General features: G+C 38.7%; 1 protein-coding gene across 10 annotated transcripts in view; it reads left to right on the top strand.

Annotated features, from left to right (window-relative positions):
* nAChRalpha4 (nicotinic acetylcholine receptor alpha4) overlaps positions 1-16,280 on the top strand; it is a 946,244-nt gene that overhangs the window by 278,113 nt on the left and 651,851 nt on the right. The gene's annotated exons all lie outside the window — the stretch shown is intronic.

The following is a 16,280-nucleotide window of genomic DNA, read 5'->3' as shown; positions in this document are numbered from 1 at the left end:
TCGGGTGTGACCGTCGGAACCATGGTGAAGGTTTTCTATGCGGCCAAGCCGCCATCCAGTAGGGGGGAGACAATCATCGTGTACTAGCACGCAATCTCCACGCTTCGGCGCCTTTTCTGGAGCTTTCCAGCGGTACTTCTTGTGGAGGTCCATTAGATAATCTTTTTTCCATCGGCGACTAAAATTGGGATGGAGAATTTTGATTCTTTCCCATCGGTTTAATAAGGATAGCGACTCCACGTCTGGCTCAGGTATGGCCAGAATGGGTGCTCCTTTGAGAAAATGCCCAGGAGTTAGGGCGGTGAAATCGGAGGGATCTTGCGAGAGGAAAACCACGCCGTCCGACGAAGCGAGCGAATGCGCGAGAAAAGCCTCTGTTGTCAGATTTGTACATAGCTCAAGGTGAACAGTTTTTGTCGTAAAACAAACAAAAACTGCCACATAGCCTTTCATTAAAGTGGGAGATCTTAACATTGAAGCCTTTATCTGGAAAGGCCCAGCAAAATCTACACCTGTTGTTGTGAAGGGCAGAGCAAAGTTGCAGGTGGAAGTGCTGCCATTATCTGCGCTCGCATTTTTTGCTTGTACGTTGTGCAAACTTTGCACATGTAAATGCACTTCTTTATTTGAGGCTTAAGACGGGGAATATAAAACTCTTGCCGGACTATTTGTTGCATGAGGCGGTGCTCGGCGTGTAGCATCAGTATGTGGACATAATGCAGATATAATGTGACAAGCCGTGCTTTTTCTGGTATGATTATGGGATGTCGTTCGTTGTATGTCAGGCTGGAGTTGACAAGCCGACCATTCGCACGAAGCAAACCTTTTGTGTCCAGAAATGGATTTAGTACTAAAAGTGAGCTCTTTTTATCGATTGGCTTCGAATCTTTTAGCAATGATATTTCTCGGCTGAAGTAGCGCGTTTGAGTAGATCTGATAAGAGCGCCTTTTGCTTTTTGTAAGTGTAGGTGCGTTAATGTATCTCATTGGGGGTATATTGGAGGAGTTCCGTTAACTTTAGTTTTGAGCTGCTCTATAAATTTGATCATGTAGGCAACTACTCTGAGGGCTCGGGGGAACGATGAGAATCGCTCAAGGATGTCAGTATCATCCGATGTTGCATGAAAGGAGTCGATTTTTCGAATTTCTGGGGCAATTATATTGCGCATGGGCGCTTGTGGCCAAGAATCGGGAGATTCTGTTAACCAGCGGGGGCCACTCCACCAGAGAGTGGTGGCGGCAAGATGCAGGGGTTTGCACCCTCTTGTACCTAGATCAGCAGGATTATCAGCACTGGCCACATGTCGCCAAGTGGCTGATCCTACTAGGTCAAGGATTTGAGACGTTCGATTGGAAATATACGTCTTCCATGCATGTGGTGGTTTTTCTAACCATGCTAATACGATTTCGGAATCGGACCATAGATATAAATAATTTATATTGTGCCATGTTTAAATGCGTTTGTACGATGGACACGAGTTTGACTAGTGGTAGCGCTCCACATAGTTCAAGTCGTGGTAGACTTATTGTTTTTAAAGGAGCCACTTTTGCTTTTGCTACTAATAAGTGGCTTGTGGTCGCAGTGTCGCTTTGTGTGCGAACATATATAGTTGCGCAATATGCCTTTTCAGAAGCGTCACAGAAGCCGTGTAGTTCGACTTTGTGCTCTGGGGCATAATTTACCCATCGTGGGATTTGTATCTGTGAGATATCATGTAGATTGCTCGCAAACTGGGACCAGTTTTCTAAACGCAATGGTTTTACTTGTTCGTCCCAGTCGGTTCCATCTTACCATAATTCTTGTATTAGAATTTTGGCTTGTATCATAACTGGCGAAAACTATCCTGCGGTGTCGAAAAGTTTCGCCACCGAGGATAGAATTTGCCGCTTTGTTATGGCGGATAATAAAGATATTGACTCTGTAGTGTATGAAAACTGGTCAGATATCGCATTCCATTGGATCCCCAGAGTTTTTGTTGTACTTTCCTTTTCGAATTTAAGGAAATTAGTATCTAACAAATTTTCATGTGGTATATTTTTTAGAATATTAGGGTGGTTCGCCGTTATCTTTTTCAACGGAAACCCTGCAGTATTTAGGGCTTGTATCACTTGTGATAGTGACTCGTATGCTTGTGGAAGACTGTGACTTCCAGACAAGTTAGTCGACCACTGTCGCGCCTCACCGGTGCGGTGAAGGAGTGTGTGATGTTGCTCACCGCACATCTGACAATGGCCCCTTGACTCACATGCGGTTGTTGCATGGGTGTGCGCCAGACAATTCAGGCAGTGGACATGTGCCTGGGCGATTTGCTGTCGTTGGACTGGTGGCATACCTTTAAATATGCCGCAATGTTGCAAGCGGTGTGGGCGACGACATAGCGGGCATCGGAGGCGATGATGCTCCGCAGACAGCGAGGATGACGGGATTAGTGGCCGCGTGCCACTACGAGGAGCGATTGGAGGGGCTGTGGTAGCCGTAGTTCGGAGTGCAGGATTTGCCCCAGGGCGTGGCACATTAACGGCCGAACGTATTGCTGGCGTTGGTGTTGGTGCATTTCCGTCGATAATGATCTATATGGGAAAAAGTTATTTAGATTATAAGTTTGTCGAATGATTGAGTTGGAAATTTGGGCCACGTTAAGTGGCATAAATGGGTCGTTTGGTCGATCGACCTTTTACAGGATTTAGGTTTTTTTGATTAACTATTGGCAACATTTCAAGCTGTAAAGTTGCACTTTTTTTGCTCTGAACTATTGTGTGTAATTTTGCAAAATTTCTTAAACTTTAATTGATTTTTTAGTGATTTTGTTGAATATTTAGTGATTTTAACTTGGAGCTGCAAGATAAGTATTAAATGTTTTTCAGTTTTGTGCAGCATTAAAAAGTTTAAACTTACGAATTTTTGGTGCCGAGTCAGCTTTTTGTTTCATTTTGTTTTATTTCATTCTATTGTCTTTCTTTATTTATCTCATTTACGTCTTTATTCACAGCTGTGTTGCGTTTAGCTTTTTATTTGTTACAGTGCTTCTAAAACTGCTCGCTATATTGATTTTTCAAACTGTCAAACTGGTTTTAAACTTTGATAAAAAAAAAATAAAAAAATGCTATTATTTTTGCGTTTATTCTTAATTGAATTTATTATTATTAATATTTTGTTAACACACTCATTTGTTATATATCTATTAAATTTTGTTCTACTTACTCTCTTAATTGATCTTTATTCTTGTTATTTATTATGACTTGTAACTTCCCCAATTTTAACATTAAAGGCGAGTCAGATCGCTACGTTTCATGCTGGCTTTGTGATGGGCTTGCCCATATTAAATGCGCTGGACTGACTGGTAGAATCTTAGATTCTATTCTCGACAGTAAGGGATTGCATTGGTCCTGTTTAAATTGTAGATCTATTGAAATCGATCTATTTAAAGTTTATGGGGAGACACGAAATGGCTTTAACGAGATCGGTCGTGATCTTGTAACCCTCACTGAAAAATTTAAGCACTATGAAAAATTGTTCCAAATCTTTTAAGTGCCTGAATGATTCTCACGAATTCTCTAAACCTGCTCCTAAGCGTAAACGTCCTTCCGATGAAGTAACACTTAGTTCTTCTGTACAGAAAAGAACGTCTCCTCCCAATGACCTAATAAATCTCTCTTCTCCTTGCCCTCAAGGTGATAAGCCGTCAACTTCCAAAGAGCTCAATTCCCCTAAAGCTCTATCTAATAGTAATAAGTGTCTCACAATTCCAGAGGCTCCCCCTAATAACATAGTAGCATCAGTTAATAATTTGATAGTTATTCCACCTAAAAAATCTATATTTATTTCGAGACTTGCCAAAGATACCTTGGTGGAGGACATTAAATCTTACATTTCGTCACGTTTAAAAATCGATGATATAATATCAATATTAGTAAATTTAACTTCAATTATGATAGAAGTATATCATCGTTTAAAATAGACGTATCTCTTGAAACATTCAAAAAGATCTTAGATAGTTCATTCTGGCCACCTGGGGCTTTTGTACGCGAATTTAAACCTAAACTTAGAAGTCAAACTGAGGAAAACATTGTTAAATTACCAAAAGCAACCACCGATATAAAAAACTGATTGGTAGAAATTCGCTAAGCATTTATTATCAAAATGTTAGAGGTCTTAATACAAAATTAACCGACTTGTATTTGAACAGTTCCAATTTTAATTTCCATATAATTGGATTTACAGAAACTTGGTTAAAACCTCACATTTTTGATAATGAGATTTTAAACAGCGAATTTCAAATTTTTAGATGTGATCGACTGAAAAGAATCGGTGGAGGTGTTCTATTTGCCGTGCATTCCTCTATCCCATCTGAAAATATTCTTGTTCCTGGGACCGACTCATTTGAATTTAAATGTATTAGAGTATACGTTAATAGTTGCTTTATTTATTTAACCCTATCTTATATACCACCCCATTCGGACTTATCTGTATACATGCAGCATGCTTCTTTAATAAATAGTGCTACCTCGATGGCAAATAATGCAGATTCAATAATTGTATTAGGTGATTTCAATTTACCGTGTGCTTCGTGGAAACCTTTCGAGGACTATATCGTGCCGATTTGCAATCGGTCATGTTTTAATGAGTTTTTCGAAAAAATGTCCGAGTTGGGTCTGAACCAAATTAATTTGATTCCGAATAAATTTGGTAAATGCTTAGATTTAGTATACGTTGATACCTCTGCAAAGTGTTCCGTTATTCAGAGTAATCCTCTTGTTCTACCAGAGGACTCATATCATCCAGCTTTGGAAATATCTGTCGAAATCTCAGGCATTGTACGGGATAATAATCATCAAACTTCGTGCTTCTGTACTCGGTTTAACTTTGCAAAAGCTAATTTTAAAAAAATTAAATACAGAACTTTCTACAATAACATGGCCTAATTATAATGGTGACATTGAATTGAGTGTCTCTCATTTTAATAACATTATTATGAAATTATTTGAAAAGTATGTTCCAATAGTAATTGTTAATAAAAGCAAAAGTATAAGTCCGTGGTTTTCGAAAGAGTTATATAAATTGAAAAACAGAAAAACTCGAGCCTTTAAACATTTTAAAAAAACCGGTTCACTTGTCGACTATTCTAAATATTCTCTATTGCGGCGACAATATTTTGACCTAAACAAAAAATGTTATAATAATTACTTAAATAAAGTTAAAAAAATATTGTAAGTAATCCAAAATCGTTTTATGATTTCGTCAACTCCAAACGCAGGATTTCCAAATTTCCGTCCGCAATGAAATACAAATCTATCATTTCAAGTGACAATGATATTATATCCAATATGTTTGCAGAATTTTTCAAGTCAAACTACTGTAATAATTCTTCCAAAACTTTTTCTTATCAGCAAGTGCTGTGTTCGAATACTTTAATTAACGCTCCAATTATTTCTGAAGAAGACGTCTTATTTAATTTAAATAAGTTAAAACCATCTTTTAGTTATGGCCCAGACATGATACCCTCATGCTTCCTAAAAAATAGTGCCAAATATATTTACCTGCCTTTGACAAGGATATTTAATTCCTCTCTTAAACACGGTATATTTCCTGCAATATGGAAACAGTCATTTATAATCCCTTTGCATAAAAGTGGATTTAGATCCAACATTGAAAACTATAGAGGTATCGCAAAACTATCAGTTATACCTAAACTTTTTGAAGCTATCATCACTGACCATATAACCTCAGCATGGATTTCGTAAAGGGAATTCGACTATAACAAACTTACTTGAATTTGTAAACCATGTATCATTGGGTTTTAGGGAACATAAGCATACGGATTAGCAAAGCTTTCGATAAAGTAAATATCTCGATTCTCATACATAAACTTGATCTGCTGTGCTTTCAGCCAAGATTCCTTCAATGGTTATCTTCCTATCTTTATAATAGAACACAACGAGTGATATTTGAGGATACACCTTCAGATACAATTAATGTTTCTTCAGGTGTTCCGCAAGGTAGTCATCTTGGCCCGATTCTGTTCTTGTTGTTTATTAACGATATCTCTTCAGTAATAGAATTCTCAAAAATTTTATTATACGCTGACGACGTAAAGCTTTTTAAATCATACACTTCAACTGAGGAAAGGTGTCTGTTGTAACAGACTTAAACAATTTGGTTGCATGGTGTGATCGAAATGATTTGCCATTGAATCTCAATAAATGTAAGACGATGTGCTTTTCCCGTAGATCTGTGCACCCCTCTTCTTATGTAATAAAACACCATATTCTAGAGCAAGTTTTTAACTATGTTGATTTGGGAGTCAATATTGACCCTAAGCTTAATTTCAGTCTTCATATTGATACCATGGTCTTGAAAGAAAACGCTATCCTCAGTTTTGTTAAACGTTGGTCTAAAGAATTTAGAGATCCGTATATTACTAAAACACTTTATACAACTTTGGTTAGACCTATATTGGAATATGGCTCTGTGGTATGGAACCCTAGCTACCAAATCCATTCTGACAAGTTAGAGTCGGTTCAAAAACAATATTTACTTTTCGCCTTAGCGCATTTCCGATGGGATGCTAGGGTAAGTCTACCTCCATACACTAGTCGTTTAAAACTTATTAATCTACCTACACTTTCTAGTCGTAGGGAAATGCTTGGCATAATATTCTTAGTGAAACTTTTGAATGGAACTGTTTGCAGTTCTTTTCTCCTGTCTGAAATTAAATTTAATATCCCGGTTCGCGTTTCGAGGCAGTTTAGACCTTTACTGCTAAAATCCTGTAGATCAAATTTTGAACTAAACGAGCCATTCCGCCGTATATGTCATGATTTTAATTCTCATTCCAGCACATTTGACTTATCTGACTCACTTTTCAAAATTAAAAAGACTTTATTGTTTTCTCTTAATAAATGAAAATATAACAATTTATTATATTGTAACTTTAGATCTTAGCTGTTGAAATTTTTGTTTCTGTAGCTGAGCAGTTTTAGATCTCAACACTTAAAAAACTCTCTTGCCTTTTCTGACTCGGCTAATTCCGCACGTATGCGGATTGCGCCCCTCGCGTCGGTTGGGCGGGAGGAGGGTAATCGTTGGGTTTATTATTATTAATTTTAGCGATTTTTGGTTATTATCGGGTTATTATTTACGTTTGTGCGGTATTATCGGCTGTGGGTAAAAAGCATAGCTTTACGAGCGGTATAGTTAGTGTTCCGGTTTGCGTACGGAGATCGACTACTCGGATGTGACCGTCGGAACCATGGTGAAGGTTTTCTATGCGGCCAAGCCGCCATCCAGTAGGGGGGAGACAATCATCGTGTACTAGCACGCAATCTCCACGCTTCGGCGCCTTTTCTGGAGCTTTCCAGCGGTACTTCTTGTGGAGGTCCATTAGATAATCTTTTTTCCATCGGCGACTAAAATTGGGATGGAGAATTTTGATTCTTTCCCATCGGTTTAATAAGGATAGCGACTCCACGTCTGGCTCAGGTATGGCCAGAATGGGTGCTCCTTTGAGAAAATGCCCAGGAGTTAGGGCGGTGAAATCGGAGGGATCTTGCGAGAGGAAAACCACGCCGTCCGACGAAGCGAGCGAATGCCGCGAGAAAAGCCTCTGTTGTCAGATTTGTACATAGCTCAAGGTGAACAGTTTTTGTCGTAAAACAAACAAAAACTGCCACATAGCCTTTCATTAAAGTGGGAGATCTTAACATTGAAGCCTTTATCTGGAAAGGCCCAGCAAAATCTACACCTGTTGTTGTGAAGGGCAGAGCAAAGTTGCAGGTGGAAGTGCTGCCATTATCTGCGCTCGCATTTTTTGCTTGTACGTTGTGCAAACTTTGCACATGTAAATGCACTTCTTTATTTGAGGCTTAAGACGGGGAATATAAAACTCTTGCCGGACTATTTGTTGCATGAGGCGGTGCTCGGCGTGTAGCATCAGTATGTGGACATAATGCAGATATAATGTGACAAGCCGTGCTTTTTCTGGTATGATTATGGGATGTCGTTCGTTGTATGTCAGGCTGGAGTTGACAAGCCGACCATTCGCACGAAGCAAACCTTTTGTGTCCAGAAATGGATTTAGTACTAAAAGTGAGCTCTTTTTATCGATTGGCTTCGAATCTTTTAGCAATGATATTTCTCGGCTGAAGTAGCGCGTTTGAGTAGATCTGATAAGAGCGCCTTTTGCTTTTTGTAAGTGTAGGTGCGTTAATGTATCTCATTGGGGGTATATTGGAGGAGTTCCGTTAACTTTAGTTTTGAGCTGCTCTATAAATTTGATCATGTAGGCAACTACTCTGAGGGCTCGGGGGAACGATGAGAATCGCTCAAGGATGTCAGTATCATCCGATGTTGCATGAAAGGAGTCGATTTTTCGAATTTCTGGGGCAATTATATTGCGCATGGGCGCTTGTGGCCAAGAATCGGGAGATTCTGTTAACCAGCGGGGGCCACTCCACCAGAGAGTGGTGGCGGCAAGATGCAGGGGTTTGCACCCTCTTGTACCTAGATCAGCAGGATTATCAGCACTGGCCACATGTCGCCAAGTGGCTGATCCTACTAGGTCAAGGATTTGAGACGTTCGATTGGAAATATACGTCTTCCATGCATGTGGTGGTTTTTCTAACCATGCTAATACGATTTCGGAATCGGACCATAGATATAAATAATTTATATTGTGCCATGTTTAAATGCGTTTGTACGATGGACACGAGTTTGACTAGTGGTAGCGCTCCACATAGTTCAAGTCGTGGTAGACTTATTGTTTTTAAAGGAGCCACTTTTGCTTTTGCTACTAATAAGTGGCTTGTGGTCGCAGTGTCGCTTTGTGTGCGAACATATATAGTTGCGCAATATGCCTTTTCAGAAGCGTCACAGAAGCCGTGTAGTTCGACTTTGTGCTCTGGGGCATAATTTACCCATCGTGGGATTTGTATCTGTGAGATATCATGTAGATTGCTCGCAAACTGGGACCAGTTTTCTAAACGCAATGGTTTTACTTGTTCGTCCCAGTCGGTTCCATCTTACCATAATTCTTGTATTAGAATTTTGGCTTGTATCATAACTGGCGAAAACTATCCTGCGGTGTCGAAAAGTTTCGCCACCGAGGATAGAATTTGCCGCTTTGTTATGGCGGATAATAAAGATATTGACTCTGTAGTGTATGAAAACTGGTCAGATATCGCATTCCATTGGATCCCCAGAGTTTTTGTTGTACTTTCCTTTTCGAATTTAAGGAAATTAGTATCTAACAAATTTTCATGTGGTATATTTTTTAGAATATTAGGGTGGTTCGCCGTTATCTTTTTCAACGGAAACCCTGCAGTATTTAGGGCTTGTATCACTTGTGATAGTGACTCGTATGCTTGTGGAAGACTGTGACTTCCAGACAAGTTAGTCGACCACTGTCGCGCCTCGCGGTGCGGTGAAGGAGTGTGTGATGTTGCTCACCGCACATCTGACAATGGCCCCTTGACTCACATGCGGTTGTTGCATGGGTGTGCGCCAGACAATTCAGGCAGTGGACATGTGCCTGGGCGATTTGCTGTCGTTGGACTGGTGGCATACCTTTAAATATGCCGCAATGTTGCAAGCGGTGTGGGCGACGACATAGCGGGCATCGGAGGCGATGATGCTCCGCAGACAACGAGGATGACGGGATTAGTGGCCGCGTGCCACTACGAGGAGCGATTGGAGGGGCTGTGGTAGCCGTAGTTCGGAGTGCAGGATTTGCCCCAGGGCGTGGCACATTAACGGCCGAACGTATTGCTGGCGTTGGTGTTGGTGCATTTCCGTCGATAATGATCTATATGGGAAAAAGTTATTTAGATTATAAGTTTGTCGAATGATTGAGTTGGAAATTTGGGCCACGTTAAGTGGCATAAATGGGTCGTTTGGTCGATCGACCTTTTACAGGATTTAGGTTTTTTTGATTAACTATTGGCAACATTTCAAGCTGTAAAGTTGCACTTTTTTTGCTCTGAACTATTGTGTGTAATTTTGCAAAATTTCTTAAACTTTAATTGATTTTTTAGTGATTTTGTTGAATATTTAGTGATTTTAACTTGGAGCTGCAAGATAAGTATTAAATGTTTTTCAGTTTTGTGCAGCATTAAAAAGTTTAAACTTACGAATTTTTGGTGCCGAGTCAGCTTTTTGTTTCATTTTGTTTTATTTCATTCTATTGTCTTTCTTTATTTATCTCATTTACGTCTTTATTCACAGCTGTGTTGCGTTTAGCTTTTTATTTGTTACAGTGCTTCTAAAACTGCTCGCTATATTGATTTTTCAAACTGCCAAACTGGTTTTAAACTTTGATAAAAAAAAAATAAAAAAATGCTATTATTTTTGCGTTTATTCTTAATTGAATTTATTATTATTAATATTTTGGTCACAAACTCATTTGTTATATATCTATTAAATTTTGTTCTACTTACTCTCTTAATTGATCTTTATTCTTGTTATTTATTATGACTTGTAACTTCCCCAATTTTAACATTAAAGGCGAGTCAGATCGCTACGTTTCATGCTGGCTTTGTGATGGGCTTGCCCATATTAAATGCGCTGGACTGACTGGTAGAATCTTAGATTCTATTCTCGACAGTAAGGGATTGCGTTGGTCCTGTTTAAATTGTAGATCTATTGAAATCGATCTATTTAAAGTTTATGGGGAGACACGAAATGGCTTTAACGAGATCGGTCGTGATCTTGTAACCCTCACTGAAAAATTTAAGCACTATGAAAAATTGTTCCAAATCTTTTAAGTGCCTGAATGATTCTCACGAATTCTCTAAACCTGCTCCTAAGCGTAAACGTCCTTCCGATGAAGTAACACTTAGTTCTTCTGTACAGAAAAGAACGTCTCCTCCCAATGACCTAATAAATCTCTCTTCTCCTTGCCCTCAAGGTGATAAGCCGTCAACTTCCAAAGAGCTCAATTCCCCTAAAGCTCTATCTAATAGTAATAAGTGTCTCACAATTCCAGAGGCTCCCCCTAATAACATAGTAGCATCAGTTAATAATTTGATAGTTATTCCACCTAAAAAATCTATATTTATTTCGAGACTTGCCAAAGATACCTTGGTGGAGGACATTAAATCTTACATTTCGTCACGTTTAAAAATCGATGATATAATATCAATATTAGTAAATTTAACTTCAATTATGATAGAAGTATATCATCGTTTAAAATAGACGTATCTCTTGAAACATTCAAAAAGATCTTAGATAGTTCATTCTGGCCACCTGGGGCTTTTGTACGCGAATTTAAACCTAAACTTAGAAGTCAAACTGAGGAAAACATTGTTAAATTACCAAAAGCAACCACCGATATAAAAAACTGATTGGTAGAAATTCGCTAAGCATTTATTATCAAAATGTTAGAGGTCTTAATACAAAATTAACCGACTTGTATTTGAACAGTTCCAATTTTAATTTCCATATAATTGGAACTTGGTTAAAACCTCACATTTTTGATAATGAGATTTTAAACAGCGAATTTCAAATTTTTAGATGTGATCGACTGAAAAGAATCGGTGGAGGTGTTCTATTTGCCGTGCATTCCTCTATCCCATCTGAAAATATTCTTGTTCCTGGGACCGACTCATTTGAATTTAAATGTATTAGAGTATACGTTAATAGTTGCTTTATTTATTTAACCCTATCTTATATACCACCCCATTCGGACTTATCTGTATACATGCAGCATGCTTCTTTAATAAATAGTGCTACCTCGATGGCAAATAATGCAGATTCAATAATTGTATTAGGTGATTTCAATTTACCGTGTGCTTCGTGGAAACCTTTCGAGGACTATATCGTGCCGATTTGCAATCGGTCATGTTTTAATGAGTTTTTCGAAAAAATGTCCGAGTTGGGTCTGAACCAAATTAATTTGATTCCGAATAAATTTGGTAAATGCTTAGATTTAGTATACGTTGATACCTCTGCAAAGTGTTCCGTTATTCAGAGTAATCCTCTTGTTCTACCAGAGGACTCATATCATCCTGCTTTGGAAATATCTGTCGAAATCTCAGGCATTGTACGGGATAATAATCATCAAACTTCGTGCTTCTGTACTCGGTTTAACTTTGCAAAAGCTAATTTTAAAAAAATTAAATACAGAACTTTCTACAATAACATGGCCTAATTATAATGGTGACATTGAATTGAGTGTCTCTCATTTTAATAACATTATTATGAAATTATTTGAAAAGTATGTTCCAATAGTAATTGTTAATAAAAGCAAAAGTATAAGTCCGTGGTTTTCGAAAGAGTTATATAAATTGAAAAACAGAAAAACTCGAGCCTTTAAACATTTTAAAAAAACCGGTTCACTTGTCGACTATTCTAAATATTCTCTATTGCGGCGACAATATTTTGACCTAAACAAAAAATGTTATAATAATTACTTAAAACAAGTTAAAAAAAAATTTGTAAGTAATCCAAAATCGTTTTATGATTTCGTCAACTCCAAACGCAGGATTTCCAAATTTCCGTCCGCAATGAAATACAAATCTATCATTTCAAGTGACAATGATATTATATCCAATATGTTTGCAGAATTTTTCAAGTCAAACTACTGTAATAATTCTTCCAAAACTTTTTCTTATCAGCAAGTGCTGTGTTCGAATACTTTAATTAACGCTCCAATTATTTCTGAAGAAGACGTCCTATTTAATTTAAATAAGTTAAAACCATCTTTTAGTTATGGTCCAGACATGATACCCTCATGCTTCCTAAAAAATAGTGCCAAATATATTTACCTGCCTTTGACAAGGATATTTAATTCCTCTCTTAAACACGGTATATTTCCTGCAATATGGAAACAGTCATTTATAATCCCTTTGCATAAAAGTGGATTTAGATTCAACAATGAAAACTATAGAGGTATCGCAAAACTATCAGTTATACCTAAACTTTTTGAAGCTATCATCACTGACCATATAACCTCAGCATGGATTTCGTAAAGGGAATTCGACTATAACAAACTTACTTGAATTTGTAAACCATGTATCATTGGGTTTTAGGGAACATAAGCATACGGATTAGCAAAGCTTTCGATAAAGTAAATATCTCGATTCTCATACATAAACTTGATCTGCTGGGCTTTCAGCCAAGATTCCTTCAATGGTTATCTTCCTATCTTTATAATAGAACACAACGAGTGATATTTGAGGATACACCTTCAGATACAATTAATGTTTCTTCAGGTGTTCCGCAAGGTAGTCATCTTGGCCCGATTCTGTTCTTGTTGTTTATTAACGATATCTCTTCAGTAATAGAATTCTCAAAAATTTTATTATACGCTGACGACGTAAAGCTTTTTAAATCATACACTTCAACTGAGGAAAGGTGTCTGTTGTAACAGACTTAAACAATTTGGTTGCATGGTGTGATCGAAATGATTTGCCATTGAATCTCAATAAATGTAAGACGATGTGCTTTTCCCGTAGATCTGTGCACCCCTCTTCTTATGTAATAAAACACCATATTCTAGAGCAAGTTTTTAACTATGTTGATTTGGGAGTCAATATTGACCCTAAGCTGAATTTCAGTCTTCATATTGATACCATGGTCTTGAAAGCAAAAGCTATCCTCAGTTTTGTTAAACGTTGGTCTAAAGAATTTAGAGATCCGTATATTACTAAAACACTTTATACAACTTTGGTTAGACCTATATTGGAATATGGCTCTGTGGTATGGAACCCTAGCTACCAAATCCATTCTGACAAGTTAGAGTCGGTTCAAAAACAATATTTACTTTTCGCCTTAGCGCATTTCCGATGGGATGCTAGGGTAAGTCTACCTCCATACACTAGTCGTTTAAAACTTATTAATCTACCTACACTTTCTAGTCGTAGGGAAATGCTTGGCATAATATTCTTAGTGAAACTTTTGAATGGAACTGTTTGCAGTTCTTTTCTCCTGTCTGAAATTAAATTTAATATCCCGGTTCGCCTTTCGAGGCAGTTTAGACCTTTACTGCTAAAATCCTGTAGATCAAATTTTGAACTAAACGAGCCATTCCGCCGTATATGTCATGATTTTAATTCTCATTCCAGCACATTTGACTTATCTGACTCACTTTTCAAAATTAAAAAGACTTTATTGTTTTCTCTTAATAAATGAAAATATAACAATTTATTATATTGTAACTTTAGATCTTAGCTGTTGAAATTTTTGTTTCTGTAGCTGAGCAGTTTTGGATCTCAACACTTAAAAAACTCTCTTGCCTTTTCTGACTCGGCTAATTCCGCACGTATGCGGATTGCGCCCCTTGCGTCGGTTGGGCGGGAGGAGGGTAATCGTTGGGTTTATTATTATTAATTTTAGCGATTTTTGGTTATTATCGGGTTATTATTTACGTTTGTGCGGTATTATCGGCTGTGGGTAAAAAGCATAGCTTTACGAGCGGTCTAGTTAGTGTTCCGGTTTGCGTACGGAGATCGACTACTCGGATGTGACCGTCGGAACCATGGTGAAGGTTTTCTATGCGGCCAAGCCGCCATTCAGTAGGGGGGAGACAATCATCGTGTACTAGCACGCAATCTCCACGCTTCGGCGCCTTTTCTGGAGCTTTCCAGCGGTACTTCTTGTGGAGGTCCATTAGATAATCTTCTTTCCATCGGCGACTAAAATTGTGATGGAGAATTTTGATTCTTTCCCATCGGTTTAATAAGGATAGCGACTCCACGTCTGGCTCAGGTATGGCCAGAATGGGTGCTCCTTTGAGAAAATGCCCAGGAGTTAGGGCGGTGAAATCGGAGGGATCTTGCGAGAGGATTGTGTTGGCCGTGAATTGAGTACGGCTTCAATTCGAATTAATAAGGTCGAGAATTCTTCATAATTAAACTTGTAGTTTCCAGCTACTTTTTTTAAGTGGGATTTGAAGCTTTCTACAGCTGATTCCCATAAACCACCCATATGAGGAGCGCTTGGGGGGATAAACTGCCAATTAATGCCTTGGGGTGCGTACTTCTGTACAATCTCGGGTGAGACTTTTTGGATAAAGTCCACAAACTGTTTCTCAGTGGCTCTTTTGGCTCCAATAAACGTTTTGCCGTTGTCACTCATTATTTTTGAAGGAAAACCACGCCGTCCGACGAAGCGAGCGAATGCCGCGAGAAAAGCCTCTGTTGTCAGATTTGTACATAGCTCAAGGTGAACAGCTTTTGTCGTAAAACAAACAAAAACTGCCACATAGCCTTTCATTAAAGTGGGAGATCTTAACATTGAAGCCTTTATCTGGAAAGGCCCAGCAAAATCTACACCTGTTGTTGTGAAAGGCAGAGCAAAGTTGCAGCGTTCAGGTGGAAGTGCTGCCATTATCTGCGCTCGCATTTTTTGCTTGTACGTTGTGCAAACTTTGCACATGTAAATGCACTTCTTTATTTGAGGCTTAAGACGGGGAATATAAAACTCTTGCCGGACTATTTGTTGCATGAGGCGGTGCTCGGCGTGTAGCATCAGTATGTGGACATAATGCAGAGATAATGTGGCAAGCCGTGTTTTTTCTGGTATGATTATGGGATGTCGTTCGTTGTATGTCAGGCTGGAGTTGACAAGCCGACCATTCGCACGAAGCAAACCCTTTGTGTCCAGAAATGGATTTAGTACTAAAAGTGAGCTCTTTTTATCGATTGGCTTCGAATCTTTTAGCAATGATATTTCTCGGCTGAAGTAGCGCGTTTGAGTGGATCTGATAAGAGCGCCTTTTGCTTTTTGTAAGTGTAGGTGCGTTAATGTATCGCATTAGGGGTATATTGGAGGTGTTCCGTTAACTTTAGTTTTGAGCTGCTCTATAAATTTGATGATGTAGGCAACTACTCTGAGGGCTCGGGGGAACGATGAGAATCGCTCAAGGATGTCAGTATCATCCGATGTTGCATGAAAGGAGTCGATTTTTCGAATTTCTGGGGCAATTATATTGCGCATGGGCGCTTGTGGCCAAGAATCGGGAGATTCTGTTAACCAGCGGGGGCCACTCCACCAGAGAGTGGTGGCGGCAAGATGCAGGGGTTTGCACCCTCTTGTACCTAGATCAGCAGGATTATCAGCACTGGCCACATGTCGCCAAGTGGCTGATCCTACTAGGTCAAGGATTTGAGACGTTCGATTGGAAATATACGTCTTCCATGCATGTGGTTGTTTTTCTAACCATGCTAATACGATTTCGGAATCGGACCATAGAGATAAATAATTTATATTGTGCCATGTTTAAATGCGTTTGTACGATGGACACGAGTTTGACTAGTGGTAGCGCTCCACATAGTTCAAGTCGTGG

The sequence above is a fragment of the Bactrocera oleae genome, chromosome 2 (genome assembly GCF_042242935.1).
Source record: "Bactrocera oleae isolate idBacOlea1 chromosome 2, idBacOlea1, whole genome shotgun sequence".
Taxonomy (NCBI): domain Eukaryota; kingdom Metazoa; phylum Arthropoda; class Insecta; order Diptera; family Tephritidae; genus Bactrocera; species Bactrocera oleae.
Note: the sequence above shows the minus strand (reverse complement) of the source record. Positions and strands in the feature narration are given on the sequence as shown.